General features: G+C 61.9%; 1 protein-coding gene and 1 gene segment (V, D, J or C); both read left to right on the forward strand.

Moving 5' to 3' along the window:
• LOC308526227 (immunoglobulin alpha-2 heavy chain-like) overlaps positions 1-25451 on the forward strand; it is a 175055-nt gene that overhangs the window by 120222 nt on the left and 29382 nt on the right. The gene's annotated exons all lie outside the window — the stretch shown is intronic.
• Positions 7513-24579, forward strand: LOC308517962 (immunoglobulin heavy constant gamma 1-like). The segment is given in 8 exons: positions 7513-7630; positions 9266-9379; positions 15122-15406; positions 15683-15736; positions 15827-16156; positions 16245-16565; positions 17882-18012; positions 23486-24579.

Here is a 25451-nt window from a genome sequence, read left to right on the forward strand (position 1 = left end):
GCAGGCAACACGCACACTTCATGAGCATGTTCCCAGAACCTGTAAGTCAGGACATGGATTTGGAAGGGCTCCTCTTGTTGCCGGGCAACCTCGTCACAGAGAGAAGCTGGCACTTCTCGCTATGCGGCCAGCAGCCACGGGGTCAGCCACAGGGACAGCCAGGGGGACAGTCAGAGGGACAGCCACAGGGACAGCCAGGGGAACAGCCAGGGGGACAGCCAGGGGCCCAGGGGTGTGGGCGCCCCCAGAAGCTGGAAAAGCCCTGGAGCCTGTGGGAGGGGAGGGAGGGGATCCAATCACCCTCTGAACGCTGCTCAGCGAGGCTGAGAACACACGGGGGCCACTTCCCCAGCAGCTGAGGGACAGAGCACACACAGCTGCCGCTCCACCCGCCCCATCCCCCCAGTCCCCGCCGACACCTGCCCCATCCCCCCCAGTCCCGCCGACTCCCGCCCCATCCCCCCCAGTCCCCATGGACTCCCGCCCCTTCCCCCCCAGTCCCCGCCGACTCCCGTGCCCCCCAGTCCCCACCGACTCCCGCTCCCCCCTCCAGGTGCTGTCTCTGTGCCAGCAGCCCAGGGTCACACCGCAGGGTCTCCTCATCCCCCCACCACCACCAGGAGCCCAGATTTAAATTCTCATATGAGACCCCAGCTCCCCGTAGCCCAAAGGCCCTCACATTCTATCAGAAATAAGAGTGGGTTACCTGTGGGGCCCGGTCTGCCCTGGCCTCCTGTCCCTCCTCCCCCCCGTCCCCTCACAGGCTGTCCTAGACCCTGAGGCTCCCCCTCGTCACCCTCAGGTTTGGGTGACGTCCCAATGCCCTAATGGAGGGCCAACCTCAGACCCCGGCTGAGCCTCCTTCCCCTCCCTCCCAGCACCTTCTGTGGCTCAGTTATTATACTGTCGGTTACTCTCCGTTATCACCCAGAAGGTTGCCTCCAAGAGCACACGGTTCTCTCTGCTGCTGCCTCATGATCCCCAGCAGGTAGGACCCTCCAGGCAGATAGGACCCTCAAGGCAGGTAGGACCCTCCAGCAGGTAGGACCCTCCAGCAGGTAGGACCCTCCAGCGGGTAGGACCCTACAGCAGGTCAGACCCAGCAGGTAGGACCCTCCAGGCAGATAGGACCCTCCAGGCAGGTAGGACCCTCCAGCAGGTAGGACCCTCCAGGCAGGTAGGACCCTCCAGGCAGGTCGGACCCAGCAGGTAGGACACTCCAGGCAGGTAGGACCCTCCAGCAGGTCGGACCCAGCAGGTTGGACCCTCCAGCGGGTAGGACCCTCCAGGCAGGTAGGACCCTCCAGCAGGAAGGACTCTCCAGCAGGTAGGACCCTCCAGGAAGATAGGACCCTCCAGGCAGGTAGGACCCTCCAGCAGGTAGGACCCTGCTGGGGTCCAACCCCAGCGGGTCCAGGGGTTCCCAAAGGCGTAGACGGAGTCGGCGAGAAGGAATAACACGGAGACAGCGTTCAGTTGATCAGCAGCCTAGCCAGGATCTCCAGCCAAGTTCTGGTCTCGATCTCCAGAGAGGTTCTGCTTAGGATCTCCAGCCAGGTTCTGTGTCCATGGTCTCTTGCTAGGTTCTCCAGCCAGGTTCTCCAGATTCTCCAGCCAGGTTCTGTAGCCATGTTCCCTCGCTAGGTTCTCCAGCCAGGTTCTGTCCAGGTTCTCCAGCCAGGTTCAGTCACCAGGTTCTAGTCAGGTTCTCTTGCCAATTTCTGTAGTCAGGTTCAGTCCAGGATCTTTTGCCATGTTCTCTCGCTAGGTTCTGTCTCTAGGTTCTGAGGCCAGTTTCTGTCCAGGATCTTTTGCCATGTTCTCTCCAGCGAAGTTCTTCTGCCTCTAGAGAACGTTCTGTGTAGGTTCTGTGCCAATTTCTGTCTCTCCTCATTCTGTCTTCTTACATCTGTATTTATACCAGTTGATTTTAATCCTATCAATCTCTATTTCAAAGGTTAGGGCGTTTCTTATCTCCATTCCAGGGAGTAAAGATTATGTAGCTTAAGCATGATTGTTTGTAGTTAAAGTGATTAATTACCCACCTGGCACTTAGTTAAGAGGTTTTATTCCCTCCCTAACTTCAGGGGAAAATCCCTACCTGGGGAAACAACCTTTCTCAGAGACCTTGGTTAAAACACATAGTGCCAAGAAGGTGAGCAAACATATTAAGAACAGTATGCCATATATGCCAGGTCCCTTGAAATAGCAAGCATGGACCGGCTCCCGGCAGGACCCTCCAGCAGGTAGGACCGTCCAGGCAGACAGGACCCTCCAGCAGGTAGGACCCTCCAGGCAGACAGGACCCTCCAGCAGGTAGGACCCTCCAAGCAGGTATGACCCTCCAGCAGGTAGGACCCTCCAGGCAGGTAGGACCCTCTAGCAGGTAGGACCCTCCAGGCAGGTAGGACCCTCCAGGCAGACAGGACCCTCCAGGCAGGTAGGACCCTCCAGCAGGTAGGACCTTCCAGCAGGTAGGACCTTCCAGCAGGTAGGACCCTCCAGGCAGGTAGGACCCTCCAGGCAGACAGGACCCTCCAGCAGGTAGGACCCTCCAGCAGGTAGGACCCTCCAGTAGGTAGGACCCTCCAGCAGGTAGGACCCTCCGGGCAGATAGAAAATGCTCAGCAAACACACATGCCAACACCCACACAACATTAAGGGAGGAATGAACGAATCAATGAATGAACGAACGAACGAATGGAGAGGGTGGAGGGCGCCAGGCTGGGGGCAGCATCAGGAGGCCTTTGGCTCGGCCACAGCCCGGGCTCCCATCCCTGCGTGCTCACCTCAGCTGTCACAGAGGCAGCCTCTGTCCTGCTCTCAGGTGATTCCCTCTGAGCCCGCCTTGCCCACTCTGCCATCTCAACCATGACCACCCGCCCCATGGACGCATGGCCCTCCGTCCGCCACTGTGTGCAGCTGGCCTGCTTCATCAGCTGAGACACCTCCCGCCAGAGCTCCCAGCAGCGTCCAGGCTGCACCCTCCACCCCTGGCCAGGATGGTCTTTTGAAACCCAAACTGTCCTGGCAGCCGCGGCTCAAACCCGCCGGTGGGTTCCCATCACACCAGAGCCAAGTCAGAGCTCGCCCAGCCAGCCCAGTCTCTCCGTCCAGGGCAGCACAACCCGTGCGTCCCCTGGTCCTGCCTCCGTGTCCACGCTAAGCTCCGTGGGAGCAGGGACAGGGCACCCAGCACCCACACCTCCTGAAGGGAGGAATGAAGGAATGAACGAATGAATGAAGAGGGTGGAGGGTTCCGGGCTGGGGACTGAGGGTCTCAGAGCCGCACAGGCATCATTGCTGGGGCTTCTGCCCTGAGCCCCGCCCTCAGGAGCCCCCGTGGGGTCACAGCTGTCTCCTGGCTGTTCCCAAGGGAGCGGGTCCTGACTTTTCCCTCTGCCCTTGGATTTGCACCCTGGAGCCCCATCCACAGGCCCCTGTTCGGCCAGGAGGGAGGCCGGGCACCACAGCCCATGACCTGGTGTTCCCCTGAGTGCGTGGGCTCCTGGCAGGGCTGCGAGTCAGTCCTGGAGGTTCATTCTGTCCAAGAAACGCATTTCTAAAACAGCCCCTGGCACCGGCATGAAACACATGGACACCAACGCACACCTGACCCTCACACCTTTCTGGTGCCCACAGGCCACAAACCCGGCCAGGACCCTGCCTGGGGCACAGCCCAGCCGCTCCAGGAAGCTGTCAGGTGCTTTCCAAGAGCTGGGGCCCCGTCCAGCACGTCTTCCCTTTTTCATCCCCAGTGAACACCTGCTGGCCCCGCCCACCGCGGGAATCGGTCTGCCGGAGGCATGTGATGGTCTCGGGGGCCCCCCATGCCCTGCAGCTCCCCCGTCACTGCGGCCTCCCCCAGGGACAGCCCCCCTCAGTGCAGAAACGTCTGTTTCCAGCAGTTGTGACAACAGGACACACACCCTCGCACACCTCATCCAAGGCTTGACAAGCCTGGTCCGCGGGCCAGGGGCAGGACCTGGGCCAGGACTGCCGCTCCGTGTCTGCCTTCCAAACTGTGTGAATCCCTGTCATGACCCACCCTCCTCGAGGGCCTCCTGGGAAGAGAGTCCTGAGAAGGGCAGTGAGCACTAGCTAAGATGACAGACCAAACTCACCACCCCTCCTGTCCACCACACATGGCTCTCTGGACCGCTGTTCCCAAATCACACACAAGGACAGAGTGAAGTGACCTCCTGGCAGGCTGAAGCCGCCAGCCCTCCTCCCCGGAGGAACCGAAGCCGGTGGCCCCGTTCACCGTCCCGGGCGCTGCCCGTCTCTGTCCGTGTTGGAAAATGGTCAAGTTGGACAGCCTGTCGCTTAAACACTGAGCCATGGCCCCAGCTGGGTTGGTTCAGTGGATAGGGCCTCGGCCGCGGACTGAAGAGTCCTGGGCTCGATTCTGGTCAAGGGCACGTATCTCGGTTACAGGTTCCCCAGCTCTGGTCGGGGCGTGAGCAGGAGGCAACCAATTGATGTGTCTCTCTCACATCAATGTTTCTCTCTTCCCCTCCCTCCCTCCATTTTACTTTCTCTAAAAATCAGTGGGAAAATATCCTCCGGTGAGAATTAACCAGAAAAGAAAAAAAATGGGGACCATCTGAGAATTCCGCCCACCACACTGCTCACACCCAGTCTTCCCTGCAGGGCGCTCGGGGGTGATGCACGCATGATCCTAGACCACGCGTGGGCGTGGCCGGTGACCTTAAGGTGCTTGAGGTCACGGCGCAAAGGCCGCGAATGCTTTCCTCCTCCGTGAACGCCCGCTGTAAGGCTCATGCTGTCCAGGCGGCTGCCGATTCCACAGGAGACAATGGCGGTGGGGTGTCCATCCCCACAGCCGCGGGGCCGCTGTCCACGGTGCTGCCCGGGCCGCCGCCTGGGCGAGCCGCTGTCCACGGTGCTGCTCTTGTTTTTCTGAATGGCAGTGTTCAGGGGGGTTAAATAAGTAGACTTGGTTGTGTTTGGGGTTTTGGGAGATTTGTTTGTTGGTGTTTTTTTTTTGGAATCGTTCCAGGTTTACAAATGATCTAGGCAGAGAGTACAGAATTCCCATACTCCAGTGCCCCTCAAATACCACATCTTTATAATTGTTTTTTGTTTGTTTGTTAAAAATATATTTGTATTGAGTTCAGAGTGGGAAAGGGAGAGAGATAGAAACATCAATGATGAGAGAGAATCACTGATCATCTGCCTGCTGCGCACCCCACACTGGGGATGGAGCCCACAACCTGAGCATGTGTCCTGACCAGGAATCGAACCATGACCTCCTGGTTCATAGGTTGACGCTCAACCACTGAGCCATGCCGGCCGGGCACATCTTTACCTATTGTAAGTATCTTTGCATCGGTGGTTATGACCATTTGTTATAAACACAGAACCAATACTAAAACATTATTGCTGTGGCCAGTTTATCTCAGTGGTCAGAGCATCACCCCTGGCACCAAATGGTCACAGGTTTGATTCCCAGTCAAGGCATATACCTCAATTATAGGTTTGATCCTCAGCCCCAGCCAGGGAATGTGCAGGATGCAACCAATCAATGTGTCTCTCTCATGTCAATGTTTCTCTATATCTCTATCTCTATCTCTATCTCTATCTCTATCTCTCTCCTCCCTCCCTTTCACTCTCTCTAAAGATCAATGAAAAAAATCCTCATGTGAGTATTAAAAAAATAAAATAAAAATTTAAAAATATATTAAATACATATTATCCATACTAATAAAAGGGTAATATGCTAATCAGGCCAGACATCTTCCAGACGTCCTTCCAGACAAAGCCATGGTGGCAGTGGCCGAGGCAGATGCAATTAGGGGGCAATCAGGCCAGCAGGGGAGGGCAGTTAGGGGGTGATCAGGCCAGCAGGGGAGAGCAGTTAGTGGGTGATCAGGTTGGCAGGGGAGGGCAGTTAGGGGGCGATCAGGCCATCAGGCAGAGGTGGTTCGGGGCAATCAGGCAGGCAAGCAGGCAAGCGGTTAAGAGCCAGCAGTCCCGGGTTGCAAGAGGGAGGTCTGACTGCCGGTTTAGGCCTGATCTCGCAGGGACCAGGCCTAAACTGGCAGTTGGACATCCCCCAATGAGTCCCAGATTGGAGAAGGTGGAGGCCAGGCTGAGGGACCACGCCCCCCCCCCCCGCACTAATTTTGTGTACCAGGCCTCTAGTTATTAACAAAGTCCAGGGTTAAGATTGTGGTGCATGCCTTATGTTATACAAGTCTACAAGTCTTGGTTTGTCTTGTTTTTTAGTGTTTTTTTACAAATTTACCTTTATTGTTGAAATATTACAGATGTCCCCTTACTTCCCCCCACTGAGCCCCTCCACACCATTCCCGACCCCTCCCCAGGTCTTCGCCACACTACTGTCTGTGTCCATGGGTTATGCTTATATGCATATAAGTTCTTTTCTAAAATGTTTATTGTTGAGAGTATTACAGAAGTCCTCCTTTTATTCTGTCCATATCACCCCTCCATCCAGTTCCTACCCAACCCCAGGCCTTAATATAAAATCTACCCTCTTAACAGATGTTCAGGCGCAAGAACTATGGTGCATAACTTAAAACTTTATACACATTCAACAATGATGGAATCAAAGGCTATCACTTCACAAAAAAATCAATGAAATTCCAAGGAAGATAGCAAGGAAGAACAGGAGTGGAATAGCTACAAGAAAGACAAGATACTATTAACAAAATGGCCAGAGTAGGCCCTTTCGTGTGCATAAATTAAATGTAAATGGATTACATTACCCAATCAAAATGTAATATCCTCTGATGAGGATGAGCAAAAAATAAAAATAAATAAAAAAGGAGTCACAGATACAAAGAAGGCCGTTAAGAATGATCAATTCCCAAGTGGGAACGAGGCACAGGAAGGGGTTTCTGTGAATGTGATCAAAGCCTCTCTTTTCTCTGGTTCCTGAAAGCTGGGCCCAGATCCAACCTGACAGCTCACAGTTTAACTCTAGGCAAACTCAGCCATCGACTGTCTTTCTTTTTAAAAAAAAATATATTTTGCCGAAACCGGTTTGGCTCAGTGGATAGAGCGTCGGCCTGCGGACTGAGGGATCCCGGGTTCGATTCCGGTCGAGGGCATGTACCTGGGTTGCGGGCACATCCCCAGTGGGAGATGTGCAGGAGGCGGCTGGTCGGTGTTTCTCTCTCATCGATGTTTCTGACTCTCTGTCTCTTTCCCTTCCTCTCTGTAAAAAATCAATAAAATATATTAAAAAATATATATATATATATATTTTATTGATTTCAGAGGGGAAGGAAGGGGGAGAGAGAGACAGAAACATCAATGATGAGAGAGAATCATGGATCAGCTGCCTCCTGCACGCCCCACACTGGGGATCAAGCCCACATCAAACACATGTGCCCTGACCTGGAATTGAACCGTGACCTCCTGGTTCATAGGCTGACGCTCAATCACTGAGCCACAAGCTTCGCCGGCTTCTTTTTGTGAGAAGATCTTTCTGGAACACATGGGCCTCAGAAACCGGCCTAGGGCATGAGCCGGGGCCCTGAGTCTGCCCTGTGTATGGACACCAGTCGCTTTGCCATGCCCTCGCCAGCCACCGCGGCCACCCCCACGGGATCTGAATGGCAGCACCTGTGCCCAATGTCCTGTAATGACCCCAGGAGACGGATCTTCTTGACACCACCCCCATCACTGGGACGGGCAGCTCGGTTTCCACACCAGTGACCAGCAGCAGGTGTCCCAATTCGCCAGAACCCTGGGCGCACAAGAGGGAGTGGACCCTACGGGCAAATACCCACTGGCCTTGACACTCTCAGAGTTTCGCTAAAGTCTGAGATGGGGTGAGCCACCCAGTGCTACTTGGGCAACCGTAAGCAGCGCCCACAGCTCGCACAGCCGGTCACCAGCAGGCTGGGCACCATGGGGAAGAAGCCGGGTGGAGGGAGCCGGGGTGACCATCAGATTTCCCTGGGGAGGGACCAGAGGACACGTCCTACCCCAAGGCTGTGGCCCCTGATGTTTTGCACAGTGGCCATGGGCTCCTCCTGCCCCGTTCCCCGCCCCATGCCCTTCCCCATGCCCTGCCCCGTGCCCTGCCCTGTGCGAGGCAGGGTCACTCTCTTCCCAGGAACCCAGAGCCACGGGCTGCCTGACCACCTCTGCAAGGAGGGCTGCAGAAGGACCACCCCCAGACAGTGAGGGCAGGACCTCCGCAGACATGGCCCTGGCACCGTGCAGCAGAGCCGCGGGGAGCCGCCCAGCCCCGGCCCTGCACCCCAGGCGGAGCCTTCGAGCCCCTCGCTGAGCCTCCTGTGCACCCCTGGACCAGGATCTGGGACTTGGGAAGAAACCCCAAACCTTGGGAGGTGGCATGAGGACTGGATGGCAGGACAGGCGGAGGGGCCCAGGGGACTGTTGGCGGACACATAACTGGACAGGTGCTCCGGGCACCTGGGCCCTGGGCCTGCAAATGCTCTGCCGGCCTGAAGGGCACAAGCCCTGCCCACGGACCCCTTGAAAGAAGCCTTCCGGCCCCCGGCACTTCAGGGGTGGGGGCTCTGGTCCCTCCCAGCACCCCAAGCCAAGGCCAGACCTCAGACTTGCAGGACGACTGAGCTGCGTGCGGCCCCAGATGCAGACACTGAGGTCCAGGTCCCTTGCGGTGGGTCCGCGCCCTCAGAGCGGTGGAGGGCTGCACGCGGTCCCAGCCAGAGGGGCATCTTCGGGCCCCGGGGACCACCGTGAACTCCGTCCTCGTGCATCTGAGGCTGGAGGGCCGCTTCCCTCTGACCGTGGGCAGCACCATCTTTGGTCAATGATCAGGACACAGACGGAGCCAGAGAGGGAAGGAGGGCAGAGGCAGGGCCCTGAGGACGGCTGGCTCCTGGGAGCCGCCCCAGTGGGTGGATGGGGAGCCTGGGCTGGGCTGCTGACTGTGACCTGGTGACCTGTGCCCACACCCGCGCTGCAGGGGCAGGGAAAGGTGCCAACGAGGCTGGGGAAGCCAGGGGCCTGAGAGAGAGCCCGGCCCCAAGGGGGGCAGAGCACATGTCAGCAGGTTCTCTGTCCCCTGGGCCCTGGATGCCCGCCTCACCCACCCCACACACCCACGTGAGGGGCCCGCAGCCGCATCTGGACTCCCCCAGGCCCCTTGACAGAGAAACCACCCATAAAAAAGGGAACTTTGGGAAGCGAGCCCTGCACCAGTTTCAATCCCGTTCTTAGTCTTCGCAGGGATGGGGGGGGTGAGGGGGGCGGGGGAGTTCACGTCTCAGGGGCCCAGCTACCAACGCCTTGGACGTGGGGCTGTGGGCACAGCCACAGCCACCAGAAGCCACATGCAGTGGGGACAAGAGCAGTCAGGCCGGGGGCACTGCCTCCCCAGCCCCCAACCGTGGTGAGTGGGGTCCCCACAGAGCAGGGCCAAGGGGGGGAGAATGGAAGTGGCCCCAGGAGCTGAGGGGAGACCAGGCCCGCGGGGACCCAGAGAGTGACCCTAGCAGCTGGGCCAGGGCTTGAGAGAAATGCAGCGAGCGGGAGGGCAGGAGCCCAGGACTGCCCGGGGCAGAGGGCAGGGCGGGGGCAGCCATGGCAGGACCACGCCTGGATGCAGTGCTCTGAGCTGGGGACACAGGGAGGTGCCTGGCGTGGTGCAGCAGAGGAAGCGGACCCCCAGGGGCCTGAGGGGCCTGTCCAGGCCAATGGGCTGAGTCAGAGGCGGAGCCGGCAGCTCATGGGTGTGGGCAGGTGACAGGGTCCAGGGCTCAGGTCCAGCAGCTGCTGGGCACAGGCAGCTGACCAGCAACTGGAAAGAGCAAAGGCCCAGAGGGGCTCCCAGTGGGGAGAGTGAGGAGGGGTCTGCTCTGGGGCAGGGCAGGGTGGGCAGAGGTTGTAGGGGACAAGCTGGCCAGAGAGAGGGCGGGCAGCTGGAGGCTCCAGGGAGCAAAGCCCAGAGCGACCGGGAAGGAATGAGACCAGGAGTGGAGCTACTGGGCTGAGGGCTCTGGGCTTGGCAGGCGGCCCGGCGGCAGCTGTGGGGAGACACGGAGTGCAGGTGGAGCTCACTGACTTGTAGGGAGGGGACCTTAGGGAAGAAGGGGCTGGGGCTACAGCAGAAACTTTATGGACAACAACACAGGTCAACGGGGGACTGGCGGGAGGGCAGGAGCTGCCCAGGAGCTGGGTGGGAGCTAGTAGAGCTATGCAGGTGAGCAGGGGGCAGGGGGGAGGGCAGGGAGCTGCCCAGGAGCTGGGTGGGAGCTAGTAGAGCTATGCAGGTGAGCAGGGGGCAGGCTGGAGGGTAGGGAGCTTCCCAGGAGCTGGGTGGGAGCTGGCAGAGCTATGCAGGTGAGCAGGGGGCAGGCGGGAGGCAAGTGAGCTGCCCAGGAGCAGGGGGAGCTAGTAGAGCTATGCAGGTGAGCAGGGGGCAGGCTGGAGGGTAGGGAGATGCCCAGGAGCTGGGTGGGAGCTGGCAGAGTTATGCAGGTGAGCAGGGGGCAGGCGGGAGGGCAGGGAGCTGCCCAGGAGCTGGGTGGGGGCTAGTAGAGCTAAGCAGGTGAGCAGGGGGCAGGCGGGAGGGTAGGTAGCTGCCCAGGAGCTGGGTGGGAGCTGGCACAGCTATGCAGGTGAGCAGGGGACAGGCAGGAGAGCAGGGAGCTGCCCAGGAGTTGGTTGGGAGCTGGCAGAGCTATGCAGGTGAGCACAGGCAGGCAGGAGGGAAGGGAGCTGCCCAGGAGCTTGGTGGGAGCTGGCAAAGCTATGCAGGTGAGCAGGGGGCTGGCGGGAGGCAAGGGAGCTGCAAGGAGCTGGGTGGGAGCTGGCAGAGCTATGCAGGTGAGTAGGGGGCCGGTGGGAGAGCAGGGAGCTTCCCAGGAGCTGGGTGGGAGCTGGCAGAGCTATGCAGGTGAGCACGGGGCAGGCGGGAGGGCAGGGAGCTGCCCAGGAGCTGGGGGAGCTAGTAGAGCTATGCAGGTGAGCAGGGGGCAGGCTGGAGGGTAGGGAGATGCCCAGGAGCTGGGTGGGAGCTGGCAGAGTTATGCAGGTGAGCAGGGGGCAGGCGGGAGGGCAGGGAGCTGCCCAGGAGCTGGGTGGGAGCTAGTAGAGCTAAGCAGGTGAGCAGGGGGCAGGCGGGAGGGTAGGTAGCTGCCCAGGAGCTGGGTGGGAGCTGGCAAAGCTATACAGGTGAGCAGGGGACAGGCAGGAGAGCAGGGAGCTGCCCAGGAGTTGGTTGGGAGCTGGCAGAGCTATGCAGGTGAGCACAGGCAGGCGGGAGGGCAGGGAGCTGCCCAGGAGCTTGGTGGGAGCTGGCAAAGCTATGCAGGTGAGCAGGGGGCTGGCGGGAGGCAAGGGAGCTGCAAGGAGCTATGTGGGAGCTGGCAGAGCTATGCAGGTGAGCAGGGGGCCGGTGGGAGGGCAGGGAGCTGCCCAGGAGCTGGGTGGGAGCTTGCAGAGCTATGCAGGTGAGCACGGGCAGGCGGGAGGGCAGGGAGCTGCCCAGGAGCTGGGTGGGAGCTGGCAGAGCTATGCAGGTTTGCAGGGGACTGGTGGGAAGGCAGGGAGCTGGCCAGGGGCTGCGTGGGAGCTGACAGAGCTATGCAGGTTTGCAGGGGGCAGGCGGGAGGGCAGGGAGCTGCCCAGGAGCTGGGGGAGCTAGTAGAGCTATGCAGGTGAGCAAGGGGCAGGCGGGAGGGTAGGGAGCTGCCCAGGAGCTGGGTGGGAGCTGGCACAGCTATGCAGGTGAGCAGGGGGCAGGCGGGAGGGCAGGGAGCTGCCCAGGAGCTGGGTGGGAGCTGGCAGAGCTATGCAGGTGAGCAGGGGGCAGGCAGGAGGGTAGGGAGCTGCACAGGAGCTGTGTGGGAGCTGGCAGAGCTATTCAGGTGAGCAGTGGACTGGTGGGAAGGCAGGGAGCTGGCCAGGGGCTGGGTGGGAGCTGGCAGAGCGAGGCAGGTGAGCAGGGGGCAGGCGGGAGGGTAGGGAGCTTCCCAGGAGCTGGGTGGGAGCTGGCAGAGCTATGCAGGTGAGCAGGGGGCAGGCGGGAGGCAAGTGAGCTGTCCAGGAGCTGGGGGAGCTAGTAGAGCTATGCAGGTGAGCAGGGGGCAGGCTGGAGGGTAGGGAGATGCCCAGGAGCTGGGTGGGAGCTGGCAGAGTTATGCAGGTGAGCAGGGTCTGGCGGGAGGGCAGGGAGCTGCCCAGGAGCTTGGTGGGAGCTAGTAGAGCTATGCAGGTGAGCAGGGGGCAGGCGGGAGGGCAGGAGCTGCCCAGGAGCTGGGTGTTAGCTGGCAGAGCTAAGCAGGTGAGCACAGGCAGGCGGGAGGGTAGATAACTGCCCAGGAGCTGGGTGGGAGCTGGCAAAGCTATACAGGTGAGCAGGGGACAGGCAGGAGAGCAGGGAGCTGCCCAGGAGCTGTGTGGGAGCTGGCAGAGCTATGCAGGTGAGTAGTGGGCCGGTGGGAGGGCAGGGAGCTGCCCAGGAGCTGGGTGGGGGCTTGCAGAGCTATGCAGGTGAGCACAGGCAGGAGGGAGGGCAGGGAGCTGCCCAGGAGCTGGGTGAGGGCTTGCAGAGCTATGCAGGTGAGCACGGGCAGGAGGGAGGGCAGGGAGCTGCCCAGGAGCTGGGTGGGAGCTGGCAGAGCTATGCAGGTTTGCAGGGGACTGGTGGGAAGGCAGGGAGCTGCCCAGGAGCTGGGAGATCTAGTAGAACTATGCAGCTGAGCAGGGGGCAGGGGGAAGGTCTGGGAGCTGCCCAGGAGCTGGGTGGGAGCTGGCACAGCTATGCAGGTGAGCAGGGGGCAGGCGGGAGGGCAGGGAGCTGCCCAGGAGCTGGGGGATCTAGTAGAACTGTGCAGCTGAGCAGGGGGCAGGCGGAAGGTCTGGGAGCTGCCCAGGAGCTGGGTGGGAGCTAGCAGAGCTATGCAGGTGAGCAGGGGGCAGGCGGGAGGGTAGGTAGCTGCCCAGGAGCTGGGTGGGAGCTGGCAGAGCTATGCAGGTGAGCAGGGGGCAGGCAGGAGCGTAGGGAGTTGCACAGGAACTTGATGGGAGCTGGCAGAGCTATGCAGGTGAGCAGGGGGCAGGCGGGAGGATAGGCAGCTGCACAGGAGCTGGGTGGGAGCTAGTAGAGCTCTGCAGGTGAGCAGGGGGCTGGCGGGAGGCAAGGGAGCTGCAAGGAGCTGTGTGGGAGCTGGCAGAGCTATTCAGGTGAGCAGGGGACTGGTGGGAAGGCAGGGAGCTGACCAGGGGCTGGGTGGGAGCTGGCAGAGCGAGGCAGGTGAGCAGGGGGCAGGCGGGAGGATAGGGAGCTTCCCAGGAGCTGGGTGGGAGCTGGCAGAGCTATGCAGGTGAGCAGGGGACTGGTGGGAAGGCAGGGAGCTGACCAGGGGCTGGGTGGGAGCTGGCAGAGCGAGGCAGGTGAGCATGGGGCAGGTGGGAGGGCAGGGAGCTGCCCAGGAGCTGGGTGGGAGCTGGCAGAGCTATGCAGGTGAGCAGGGGGCAGGCGAGAGTGTAGGGAGCTGCCCAGGAGCTGGGTGGGAGCTTGCAGAGCTATGCAGGTGAGCACGGGCAGGCAGGAGGGCAGGAGCTTCCCAGGAGCTGGGGGAGCTTGTGGAGCTATGCAGGTGAGCATGGGGCAGGTGGGAGGGCAGGGAGCTGCCCAGGAGCTGGGTGGGAACTGGCAGAGCTATGCAGGTGAGCAGGGGGAAGGCTGGAGGTAAGGGAGCTGGCCAGGAGCTTGGTGGGCGCTGGCAGAGCTATGCAAGTGAGCAGGGGACAGGAGGGAGGGCAGAGTGCTGCCCAGGAGCTAGGTGGGATCTGACAGAGTTATGCAGTTGAGCAGGGGGCTGGTGGGAGGGCAAGGCTGCCCAGGAGCCAGGAGAGCTTGGGTGAGCAGGTGGGTAGAGAGGGATCATAGGGCAGTAGGCGGAGCGGGCATTGTTGGCCAGGGGCGCGGTGAAAAGGGGCAGGGTGCAGGTTAGGGGAGGACACAGCAGCCTTGGGCTGAGCCCTAGAGCCTGAGTACAAGAAGCCCAGCTCCCAGCGGGGGTCAGGGCTGAGGCCCAGGGCAAGGGGCAGGCCAGAGCGGGCAGAAATGGGATTCAGATGGGCAAAGGCAGAGGCTGGGGGGCAGAGGGCTGAGCGCCTCTGAATGTCCAGGAAGAGGCTTGGGGGGCGCAGAGAAGGCTGTGGGGAGCAGCTGGAGGGGTGAGCCTGCAGGGCACTGAGGGGGAGGGGGCCACTGGGCTGGGAGCCCTGAGCAGCAGGCAGTTTGTGCAGCTGAGCTGGGAGGAGCTCGGGGATAAGGCAGGGCCTGAGCTGAAAGGAGCCCGGGATGAGGTGGGGGTTGAGCAGGGAGCGGGGAGGGACAGGGGGGCAGGGCCCTGGGGCTGAGCTGAGGGGGCCACACAGGGGTCCTGGGCACTGACACCATGCAGAAGGCTGCAAGGCCAGTGCCAGGCTCCAAGCCATGCTGAGCGGGCCAGACTGAGGAAGGACCCGGCAGGAGGGCTCTGGACTAGGCAGGAGCTGGGGCAGCGAGGGGCAGAGTGGGGGGTGGTGTTGGGGGGGTGAGAAGGGGCAAGCATGAGACACTGCTGGGTGCAGGGTGCAGCTGGGCGGGGGGGCTGCAGGCAGGAGGGGAGGGCCTCCCACGGAGGGGTCCGGGCGGGGGTGGGGACCAGGCAGTGCCTTGGCTGCAGTGCTGACCCAGAAGGGCAGAGGGCTGTGGGCTGGAAGCAGAGCTTGGGCGGTGGGTGACAGAGGCCCACCCGCCTGAGGAAGGGCCTCCTCGCCCAGGGCAGGGCCAGGCGGGGCGACAGGACAGTGGGCTCAGGGGCCCTGGAAGCCAGGCAGCGCGAGAGCCACCAGTTAGGGCTCCATGGCTCTGAGGACCAGGGGCTGGGGGCAGGGCCTCCGGCCCAAGCAGCGCTGGCGGAGCTGCTGGGCCTGGCGCCCGTGGCTCAGAGGTGGGAGGCCCTGGGTGGCAGAGCCGCACGGGGCAGCCGGTCTGCAGGCTCCTGGGTCTTCAGGCTTCTGGGAGCCCATGGGCCATGGGCACGGGGCTCAGCGCTGTTCCGGGCCTGGGCTCCCGATGCCCTGCCCAGGCTTTGGTAGGGTGAGACCTGGCAGTCACGTGGCCCCTCTCTTACAGCCTCCACCACGGCCCCGTCGGTCTTCCCGCTGTCCCCCAAGTGTGGCACCACGTCCGGCTCCACGGTGTCCCTGGGCTGCCTGGTCTCTGGCTACTTCCCGGAGCCCGTGACTGTGACCTGGAACTCGGGCTCCCTGACCAGCGGGGTGCACACCTTCCCATCCGTCCTCCGCTCGGGCCTCTACTCTATGAGCAGCATGGTGACGGTGCCCGCCAGCTCGTCCAGCCAGACCTACATCTGCAACGTAGCCCACCCGGCCAGCAGCACCAAGGTGGACAAGACCGGTGAGCACATGCCACGGAGAGACATCTGCTAGGAGACAAACCACAGAGCAGGGATGGCTGCCCCAGCCCAGGGCAGTGGGGGGAGTGCAGACGGTCTCCCCAAGCTCGGGGAGGGGTCCTCTTGGTATCACCACCAGGCCCAGGGTGGGCACAGGCTCTGGAGCCACAGAGGCGGGTGCTGGCCTCAGACCTGCCAAACTCTGGCCCTGACCTAAGCCCCTGCCCAGGGCCGTGCCCTGTGGGGCCCTGGTAACCCTCAGCCTGCTCTCTCTGCAGTGCCCTTGATGCCCGTACCTCCCCCCACCTCTTGCCCGCCTCACACGTGCCCAGGTGAGTATCCACCCCAGGAGGAGGCCCACGGGGAGCGCCTGCCCAGGGAAGGCCTGCCCAGGGCTGACCCCTGGCCGCTGTCTCCCCCAGCTTGTGAGAACCCAGGAGGACCCTCGGTCTTCATCTTCCCCCCGAAACCCAAGGACACCCTCATGATCTCCCGTACGCCCGAGGTCACGTGCATGGTGGTGGACGTGGCCCCGGATGACCTGGAAGTCGAGTTCACCTGGTACGTGGACAACAAACAGATGGACAAGGAGACCGTGAAGGCGCAGCAGCAGCTGTTCAACAGCACCTTCCGCGTGGTCAGCTCCTTCGCCATCGCGCACCAGGACTGGCTGAAGGGCAAGGAGTTCAAGTGCAAGGTCAACAACAAGGCCATCCCCTCCCCCATCGAGAGGACCATCTCCAAGGCCATAGGTGCGGAGCAGACAGGTGGGCCCGCGGCCGGGGCGGGGGGCCAGCCCTCCACCTGGGAGTGACCATCTGTGCTGACCTCATCCCACAGGGCAAGTCCGGGAGCCGCAGGTGTACGTCCTGGGCCCACACCCGGACGAGTTGGCCAGGGACAAGGTCAGCGTGACCTGCCTGGTCAAAGACTTCTTCCCGGCGGACATCAGCGTGGAGTGGCAGAGCAACGGGCGGCCGGAGCCCGAGACCAAGTACTCCTCGACCCCGCCCCAGAAGGACCAGGAGGGCTCCTTCTTCCTGTACAGCAAGCTCACCGTGGACAAGGCCCGGTGGCAGCGGGGGGACCCCTTCACGTGCGAGGTGATGCACGAGGGCCTGCACAACCACTACGCCCAGAAGACCATCTCCCGGAACCCGGGTAAATGAGCAGCGCGCCCGGCGCCCAGCGACCCCCCCATGTACATACCCTCGGGCACCCAGCATTCAATAAAGCACCCAGCGCGGCCCTGGGACCCTGCGACACTGTCGTGGTTCTTTCCGGGGAGGAGGTCAGGCCGGTTCGGAGGCTGGTCGGCACCGCTAGGGCGGGACCCAGAGCCTGTGGGTCTGCAGGTGCCAGGGCAGGATGGCTTCTGCATGGCTGGCAAGGACTCGGTCAGGAGATGTGGACAGGGGGCAGGAGATGCCCCTCAGGGACAGGAGGGCCCAGGAGGGTGCCCGCCTCTGAGCAAGCCCCGCTGTGGGCAGTGCCTGGTCTCTGGGTGCCTTGCCCACTGGTCCCCAGGGCTCCTGGACGTGGCTCTGTGCCCGCACAGGAGCACACTGGCCCGTGGTGTGGGACAGGCCCTCCGTGCCCTCGAGACCAAGCCTCCTACCCTCCCTCGGGCGAGGGGGCTCTGTGGGCCATGTCCCGCGTGGGGCCAGGCCTGTCCGCTCAGGAGGACATGCACCCGATTGCCCCACAGAGGCAGAGGTGGGCAGCCCTGGGGTCCCGGGGAAAGACAGAGGCCACAGGGACACTGAGCCCGACCGTGGAAAACAAGACACTCCACAGACCAGCACCAGCTCACACACACACACACACACACACACACACACACGTACGCGTGCATGCACACACGAACACTCAGACATACACACATGAACACACAGGCATGACCGCATGTCTGTACACATGTATGCACACAGAGACAGGCCTTACACTGCAGGCCTCCCACAAGGCACCCTGCACAGGCCCAGACCAGAGAACAGAGCGGGTCCTGGGAACCCCCACCATGGAAACCAGCCTGCCCCCACCCAATGCCCCAGGGGTCACTGACCAGCTCAGACACCCTTTCCCCTCCCCAGGCACCCACACCTCCCCCACACACAGAAGTCCTCCCCAGGCACCCAGGCCGGCCTCGGGCCCACCCACTTTCCTGCACTCCCAACTCAGACCTGGCGCTGGCCCTTCCCAGGCAGGGCCCTCCTGCCCTCTGACCCCAGGGGGAGCAGGCAGAGGGGCTGGTGGACGAGAGAGCAGGCTGGATTGAGGGTCAGCCCACCTTGGCCCCCAGGGCCCCGTGCAGGTGGCAGAGAGGAGAGGGCACCCCAGCCAGGCTAAGACCGGGGCTTGAGGCAGAGGACGGGGGAGCCGGGCACCATGGGCCCCACCTGGCCAGCCCCCCCCCCTGTTCACAGAGAGCCCCTGTGCCAGCCCCAAGGCCCCACACTGACCCCCCCCTCCCTGTGCAGAGCTGCTCCTGGACGAGAGCTGTGCCGAGGCCCAGGACGGGGAGCTGGACGGGCTGTGGACCACCATCTCCATCTTCATCACCCTCTTCCTGCTCAGCGTGTGCTACAGCGCCACCGTCACGCTCTTCAAGGTGGGCCCCCCATGTGCCCCACGCACCCCATGCCGTGTCCTCGTGTTCCACACTGTGCCCCACGCACCACACACCCCACGCACCCCATGCCGTGTCCACGTGTTCCACACTGTGCCCCACGCACCCCACACCCCATATGCCCCACATGCCCCACGCGCCCCACACGCCCCATGCACCCCAAGCCGTGTCCACGTGTTCCACACTGTGCCCCACGCACCACACACCCCACGCACCCCATGCTGTGTCCACGTGTTCCACACTGTGCCCCACGCACCACACACCCCACGCACCCCATGCTGTGTCCACGTGTTCCACACTGTGCCCCACGCACCACACACCTCACATGCCACATGTGCCCCACGCGCCCCATGCACCCCATGCACCCCATGCTGTGTTCACGTGTTCCACACTGTGCCCCACGCGCCCCACGCACCACACACCCCACACGCCCCATGCACCCCATGCCGTGTCCACATGTTCCACACTGTGCCCCACGCACCCCACGTGCCCCACGCGCCCCACACACCCATGCGCCCATGCCCCACATGCTCCAGGCTGTCCCAACGCATCCCACACCGTGCCCACGCACCCCATGTGCCCCACGCTGTCCCCACGCAGTGCCCACATTGTCCCCACGTACCTCACACCATGCCCCATGCACCGAATATGCCCCACAGTCCCCACATCCCCCATGCCGTGTCCATGTGTTCCACACTGTGCCCCACATGCCCCACATGCCCCTCATGCCCCACGCTCCCCACGCACCCCACATACCCCATAGGCCCCACGCACCCCACATGCCCCATGCACCCCATGCGGTGTCCACATGTTCCACACTATGCCCACACACCCCACGCACCCCACATGCCTCACACGCCCCACACGCCCCACACACGCCACGCGCCCCACGCGCCCCACATGCCCCAGGCTGTCCCAACGCGTCCCACACCGTGCCCACGCACCCCATGTGCCCCACGCCGTCCCCACGCAGTGCCCACGTTGTCCCCACGTACCTCACACCATGCCCCATGCACCGCATATGCCCCACAGTCCTCAAATCCCCCATGCACCACTCACTGCCCCTCACTGCCCCTCACTGCCCCTCACAGTCCCTTACTGCCCCTCACTGCCCCTCACTGTCCATCACTGTCCCTCACTGCCCATCACTGTCCCTCACTGCACCTCACTGTCCCTCACTGTCCATCACTGTTCCTCACTGTCCCTCACTGCACCTCACTGTGTCCCTCACTGTCCCTCACTGCACCTCACTGTGCCTCACTGCACCTCACTGTTTCCCTCACTGTCCCTCACTGCCCCTCACAGTCCCTCACTGTGTCCCTCACTGTCCCTCACTGTCCCTCACTGTCCCTCACTGTCCCTCACTGTCCCTCACTGCCCCTCACTGTCCCTCACTGTGTCCATCACTGTCCCTCACAGTCCCTCACTGTCCCTCACTGTCCCTCACTGTGTCCCTCACTGTCCCTCACTGTCCCTCACTGTGTCCCTCACTGTCCCTCACTGTCCCTCACTGTCCCTCACTGTGTCCCTCACTGTCCCTCACTGTCCCTCACTGTCCCTCACAGTCCCTCACTGCCCCTCACTGTGTCCATCACTGTCCCTCACAGTCCCTCACTGCCCCTCACTGTCCCTCACTGTGTCCATCACTGTCCCTCACTGTCCCTCACTGTGTCCCTCACTGTCCCTCACTGTCCCTCACAGTCCCTCACTGTCCCTCACTGTGTCCCTCACTGTCCCTCACTGTCCCTCACTGTCCCTCACTGTGTCCCTCACTATCCCTCACTGCCCATCACAGTCCCTCACTGTCCCTCACTGTCCCTCACTGTCCCTCACTGCCCCTCACAGTCCCTCACTGTCCCTCACTGTCCCTCACTGTCCCTCACTGTCCCTCACTGTTCCTCACTGTCCCTCACTGTCCCTCACTGTCCCTCACTGTCCCTCACAGTCCCTCACTGCCCCTCACTGTCCCTCACTGTGTCCCTCACTGTCCCTCACTGTTCCTCACTGCCCCTCACTGTCCCTCACTGTCCCTCACTGTCCCTCACTGTTCCTCACTGTGTCCCTCACTGTCCCTCACTGTGTCCCTCACTGTCCCTCACTGTCCCTCACTGTGTCCCTCACTGTCCCTCACTGTGTCCCTCACTGTCCCTCTCTGTCCCTCACTGTGTCCCTCACTGTCCCTCTCTGTCCCTCACTGTCCCTCACTGTGTCCCTCACTGTCCCTCACTGTCCCTCACTGTGTCCCTCACTGTCCCTCTCTGTCCATCACTGTCCCTCTCTGTCCCTCACTGTGTCCCTCACTGTCCCTCACTGTGTCCCTCACTGTCCCTCACTGTCCCTCACTGTGTCCCTCACTGTCCCTCACTGTGTCCCTCTCTGTCCCTCACTGTCCCTCACTGTGTCCCTCACTGTCCCTCACTGTGTCCATCACTGTCCCTCACTGTCCCTCACTGTCCCTCACTGTCCCTCACTGTGTCCCTCACTGTCACTCTCTGTCCCTCACTGTCCCTCACTGTGTCCCTCTCTGTCCCTCACTGTCCCTCACTGTCCCTCACTGTGTCCCTCACTGTGTCCCTCTCTGTCCCTCACTGTCCCTCACTGTCCCTCACTGTGTCCCTCACTGTGTCCCTCACTGTGTCCCTCACTGTCCCTCACTGTCCCTCTCTGTCCCTCACTGTGTCCCTCACTGTGTCCCTCACTGTCCCTCACTGTGTCCCTCACTGTGTCCCTCACTGTGTCCCTCACTGTCCCTCACTGTCCCTCACTGTCCCTCACTGTCCCTCACTGTGTCCCTCACTGTGTCCCTCACTGTCCCTCACTGTCCCTCTCTGTCCCTCACTGTCCCTCACTGTCCCTCACTGTGTCCCTCACTGTGTCCCTCACTGTGTCCCTCACTGTCCCTCACTGTCCCTCTCTGTCCCTCACTGTCCCTCACTGTCTCTCTCTGTCCCTCACTGTCCCTCTCTGTCCCTCACTGTCCCTCACTGTCCCTCTCTGTCCCTCACTGTGTCCCTCACTGTGTCCCTCACTGTGTCCCTCACTGTCCCTCACTGTCCCTCACTGTCCCTCACTGTCTCTCTCTGTCCCTCACTGTCCCTCTCTGTCCCTCACTGTCCCTCACTGTCCCTCTCTGTCCCTCACTGTCCCTCACTGTGTCCCTCACTGTGTCCATCACTGTCCCTCACTGTGTCCATCACTGTCCCTCACTGTCCCTCTCTGTCCCTCACTGTCCCTCACTGTCCCTCACTGTGTCCCTCACTGTGTCCCTCACTGTCCCTCACTGTCCCTCTCTGTCCCTCACTGTCCCTCACTGTCCCTCACTGTGTCCCTCACTGTGTCCCTCACTGTGTCCCTCACTGTCCCTCACTGTCCCTCTCTGTCCCTCACTGTCCCTCACTGTCTCTCTCTGTCCCTCACTGTCCCTCTCTGTCCCTCACTGTCCCTCACTGTCCCTCTCTGTCCCTCACTGTGTCCCTCACTGTGTCCCTCACTGTGTCCCTCACTGTCCCTCACTGTCCCTCACTGTCCCTCACTGTCTCTCTCTGTCCCTCACTGTCCCTCTCTGTCCCTCACTGTCCCTCACTGTCCCTCTCTGTCCCTCACTGTGTCCCTCACTGTGTCCCTCACTGTGTCCCTCACTGTCCCTCACTGTCCCTCACTGTCCCTCACTGTCTCTCTCTGTCCCTCACTGTCCCTCTCTGTCCCTCACTGTCCCTCACTGTCCCTCTCTGTCCCTCACTGTCCCTCACTGTGTCCCTCACTGTGTCCATCACTGTCCCTCACTGTGTCCATCACTGTCCCTCACTGTGTCCCTCACTGTCCCTCTCTGTCCCTCACTGTCCCTCACTGTCCCTCACTGTCCCTCTCTGTCCCTCACTGTCCCTCACTGTCCCTCACTGTCCCTCACTGTGTCCCTCACTGTGTCCCTCTCTGTCCCTCACTGTCCCTCACTGTCACTCACTGTCCCTCACTGTCCCTCACTGTCCCTCACTGTGTCCCTCACTGTGTCCCTCACTGTCCCTCACTGTCCCTCTCTGTCCCTCACTGTGTCCCTCACTGTGTCCCTCACTGTGTCCCTCACTGTTCCTCACTGTCCCTCTCTGTCCCTCACTGTCCCTCACTGTCCCTCACTGTCCCTCACTGTGTCCCTCACTGTGTCCCTCTCTGTCCCTCACTGTCCCTCACTGTCCCTCACTGTGTCCCTCACTGTGTCCCTCACTGTCCCTCACTGTCCCTCTCTGTCCCTCACTGTCCCTCACTGTGTCCCTCACTGTGTCCCTCTCTGTCCCTCACTGTCCCTCACTGTCCCTCACTGTCCCTCACTGTCCCTCACTGTGTCCCTCACTGTGTCCCTCACTGTCCCTCACTGTCCCTCTCTGTCCCTCACTGTCCCTCACTGTGTCCCTCACTGTCCCTCACTGTCCCTCACTGTCCCTCACTGTGTCCCTCACTGTGTCCCTCACTGTCCCTCACTGTCCCTCACTGTCCCTCACTGTGTCCCTCACTGTCCCTCACTGTGTCCCTCACTGTCCCTCACTGTGTCCCTCTCTGTCACTCACTGTCCCTCACTGTCCCTCACTGTCCCTCACTGTCCCTCACTGTCCCTCACTGTGTCGCTTACTGTGTCCCTCACTGTCACTCACTGTCCCTCTCTGTCCCTCACTGTCCCTCACTGTGTCCCTCACTGTGTCCATCACTGTCCCTCTCTGTCCCTCACTGTCCCTCACTGTCCCTCACTGTCCCTCACTGTGTCCCTCACTGTCCCTCACTGTGTCCCTCACTGTCCCTCACTGTGTCCCTCACTGTCCCTCACTGTCCCTCACTGTCCCTCACTGTCCCTCACTGTCCCTCACTGTGTCCCTCACTGTCCCTCACTGTCCCTCTGTGTCCCTCACTGTGTCCCTCACTGTCCCTCACTGTCCCTCTCTGTCCCTCACTGTCCCTCACAGTCCCTCACTGTCCCTCACTGTCCCTCACTGTCCCTCACTGTGTCCCTCACTGTCCCTCACTGTCCCTCACTGTCCCTCACTGTCCCTCACTGTCCCTCACTGTCCCTCACTGTGTCCCTCACTGTCCCTCACTGTCCCTCACTGTCCCTCACTGTCCCTCACTGTGTCCCTCACTGTCCCTCACTGTCCCTCACTGTCCCTCACTGTGTCCCTCACTGTGTCCCTCACTGTCCCTCACTGTGTCCCTCTCTGTCCCTCACTGTCCCTCTCTGTCCCTCACTGTCCCTCACTGTGTCCCTCACTGTCCCTCACTGTGTCCCTCACTGTATCCCTCACTGTGTCCCTCACTGTCCCTCACTGTGCCCCTCACTGTCCCTCACTGTCCCTCACTGTCCCTCTCTGCCCCTCACTGTGTCCCTCACTGTCCCTCACTGCCCCATGCCGCCCCCCCGCTGGCCCCGCCTGGCCCCGGCCCCGCAGAGGCTGACCTGGCCCTGTCCCTGCAGGTGAAGTGGATCTTCTCCTCGGTGGCCGACCTGAAGAGGACCATCGTCCCCGACTACAGGAACATGATCGGACAAGGGGCCTAGCCTCCCTCCCAGCAACCAGCCGGCTGCCCGGACCGCCCGCCGGTCCACCTGCTCCACCTGCTGCAACGCCTGCTCCTCCGCCCTCTGACCTCGCTGGCCTCTGACCTCTCCACCCTCGGACCGCAGGCCCCCCTGGGCCTGCACCCCCGGCCTGTGGCCTCACAGCCATCACAGGCTGCGTCCCGCCCGGGACCTGCCCCTTTGGAGAACCGAGTGGACAGCAGGTGCTCCAACCTGAGCTGACGGACACCTGCCGGCCCCTCCACGCAGCCACCAAGATGCCCGGGTCGTGTGGCCACCAAGGCCTCGGGCGGCGTGTCCCTCCCCAGGACGCCACTGCCTGGGCCGCGTGCGAGTCCGTCCTGAGGGGCGGAGGCCCGGCGCCCAGTGTGTGGGCAGCAGCAGGAGGCAGGGCTCCTGGGAGGTGCTGAGTCCCCCCGGGAAGCTCCACGCGGGTCCAGATGGCCACTCAGCCGCCTCCACGGGAGCACACCTCAGAGCCGGCCTGGGCCGGGGGCAGGGCAGTACCACCCAGGGAGGGTGGGCCTCGGCCCACAAGCCCCTGGGGCGGAGCCTGGTGACCAGGTCCCAGCAGGGGGGAACCAGCCTCCGTGGACAGAGGGGGACGTGGGTGTGGAGGTGCAGCGCCCAGAGGGCCCAGGTCGGAGCACAGGCCTGAGTCCCGCCCCTCGCCCTCCCTGGTAGCCCCTGTTCCGGGCGGGGGGCTGAGAGCTGAGAGCCGAGAGCTGAGAGCACTGGACCGAGAACGCCGCCCGCCATGGGGACCGGCAGTGGACAGACGTCCGATCCCCAGGGAGCACCCCTCGGCACTGGGAAGGAGGGAGACGCGGGCCCCGTGAGGCAGGGGGCGCGCAGAGAGATGATTCCAAGGAAATGCACCTTGTAGCTTGGGCCGCTTTCGTTTTCTGTTTAATTTTCTGGAGCCCGTTCATTGTCTCTACTGGTGTGTGCGTGTGTGGTGCGTGTGTTTAACGATAATAAAAGCTCCTTACACATCCCTGCCTCACGAATCTCCCTGTGCTGGCGCCTCGTGAGTCCACAGCCCATGGAGGCATGGGGGGGGGGCGCCCACTCCCAGAGTCACGACCTGCCCCCCTCTGCCTCCGTCTCCTCACACCCCCCCCTGCTTCAGCCAGCATCCAGCCCAGCGGGTGAGGAAGGCGGCCCAGAAACCAGGGGGCGCGGGAGCCACACGGGCGTCCAGGGCTGGGGCAGGACTGGCCGTGGCCAGAAACAAGACACTGAGTGGGGGTCAGTCAGCACCCACAGGAAGCGGGAACAGCACCCAGAGACTCTCCCCGTCCTGGAGCCCGGGTCCCAGGGCAGGTGCTGCGGGCTGGCTCCCCGAGGCCTCTCTCCTGGGCGTGTGGACGGCCACCTTCCCTGGGTCCTCACGTGGCCGTCCCTCCGCGTGTCCGTGTCCCATCTCCTCTTCTTTCTTTTTTCTTCTTTTTTTAAGCTTCTTTTTTATTATTATTTATTTTATAGAGGGAGAGAGAGATAGAAACATCAATAACAAGAGAAAATCATTGATTGGCTGCATCCTGCAAGCCCACACAGGTCCTCACACACGAACACACACATAGATCCTCACACACACAGGACCTCACACACACACACACACACACACAGGTCCTCACACACAGGACCTCACACACACACACGATTCCTTACACACACAGGTCCTCACACACAGGTCCTTACACACACAGGTCCTCACACACACACACACACACACAGGTCCTCACACACAGGACCTCACACACACACACGATTCCTTACACACACAGGTCCTCACACACAGGTCCTTACACACACAGGTCCTCACACACACACACACACACACAGGTCCTCACACACA

The sequence above is a fragment of the Myotis nattereri genome (genome assembly GCF_964212035.1).
Source record: "Myotis nattereri genome assembly, chromosome: 1".
Lineage (NCBI taxonomy): Eukaryota > Metazoa > Chordata > Mammalia > Chiroptera > Vespertilionidae > Myotis > Myotis nattereri.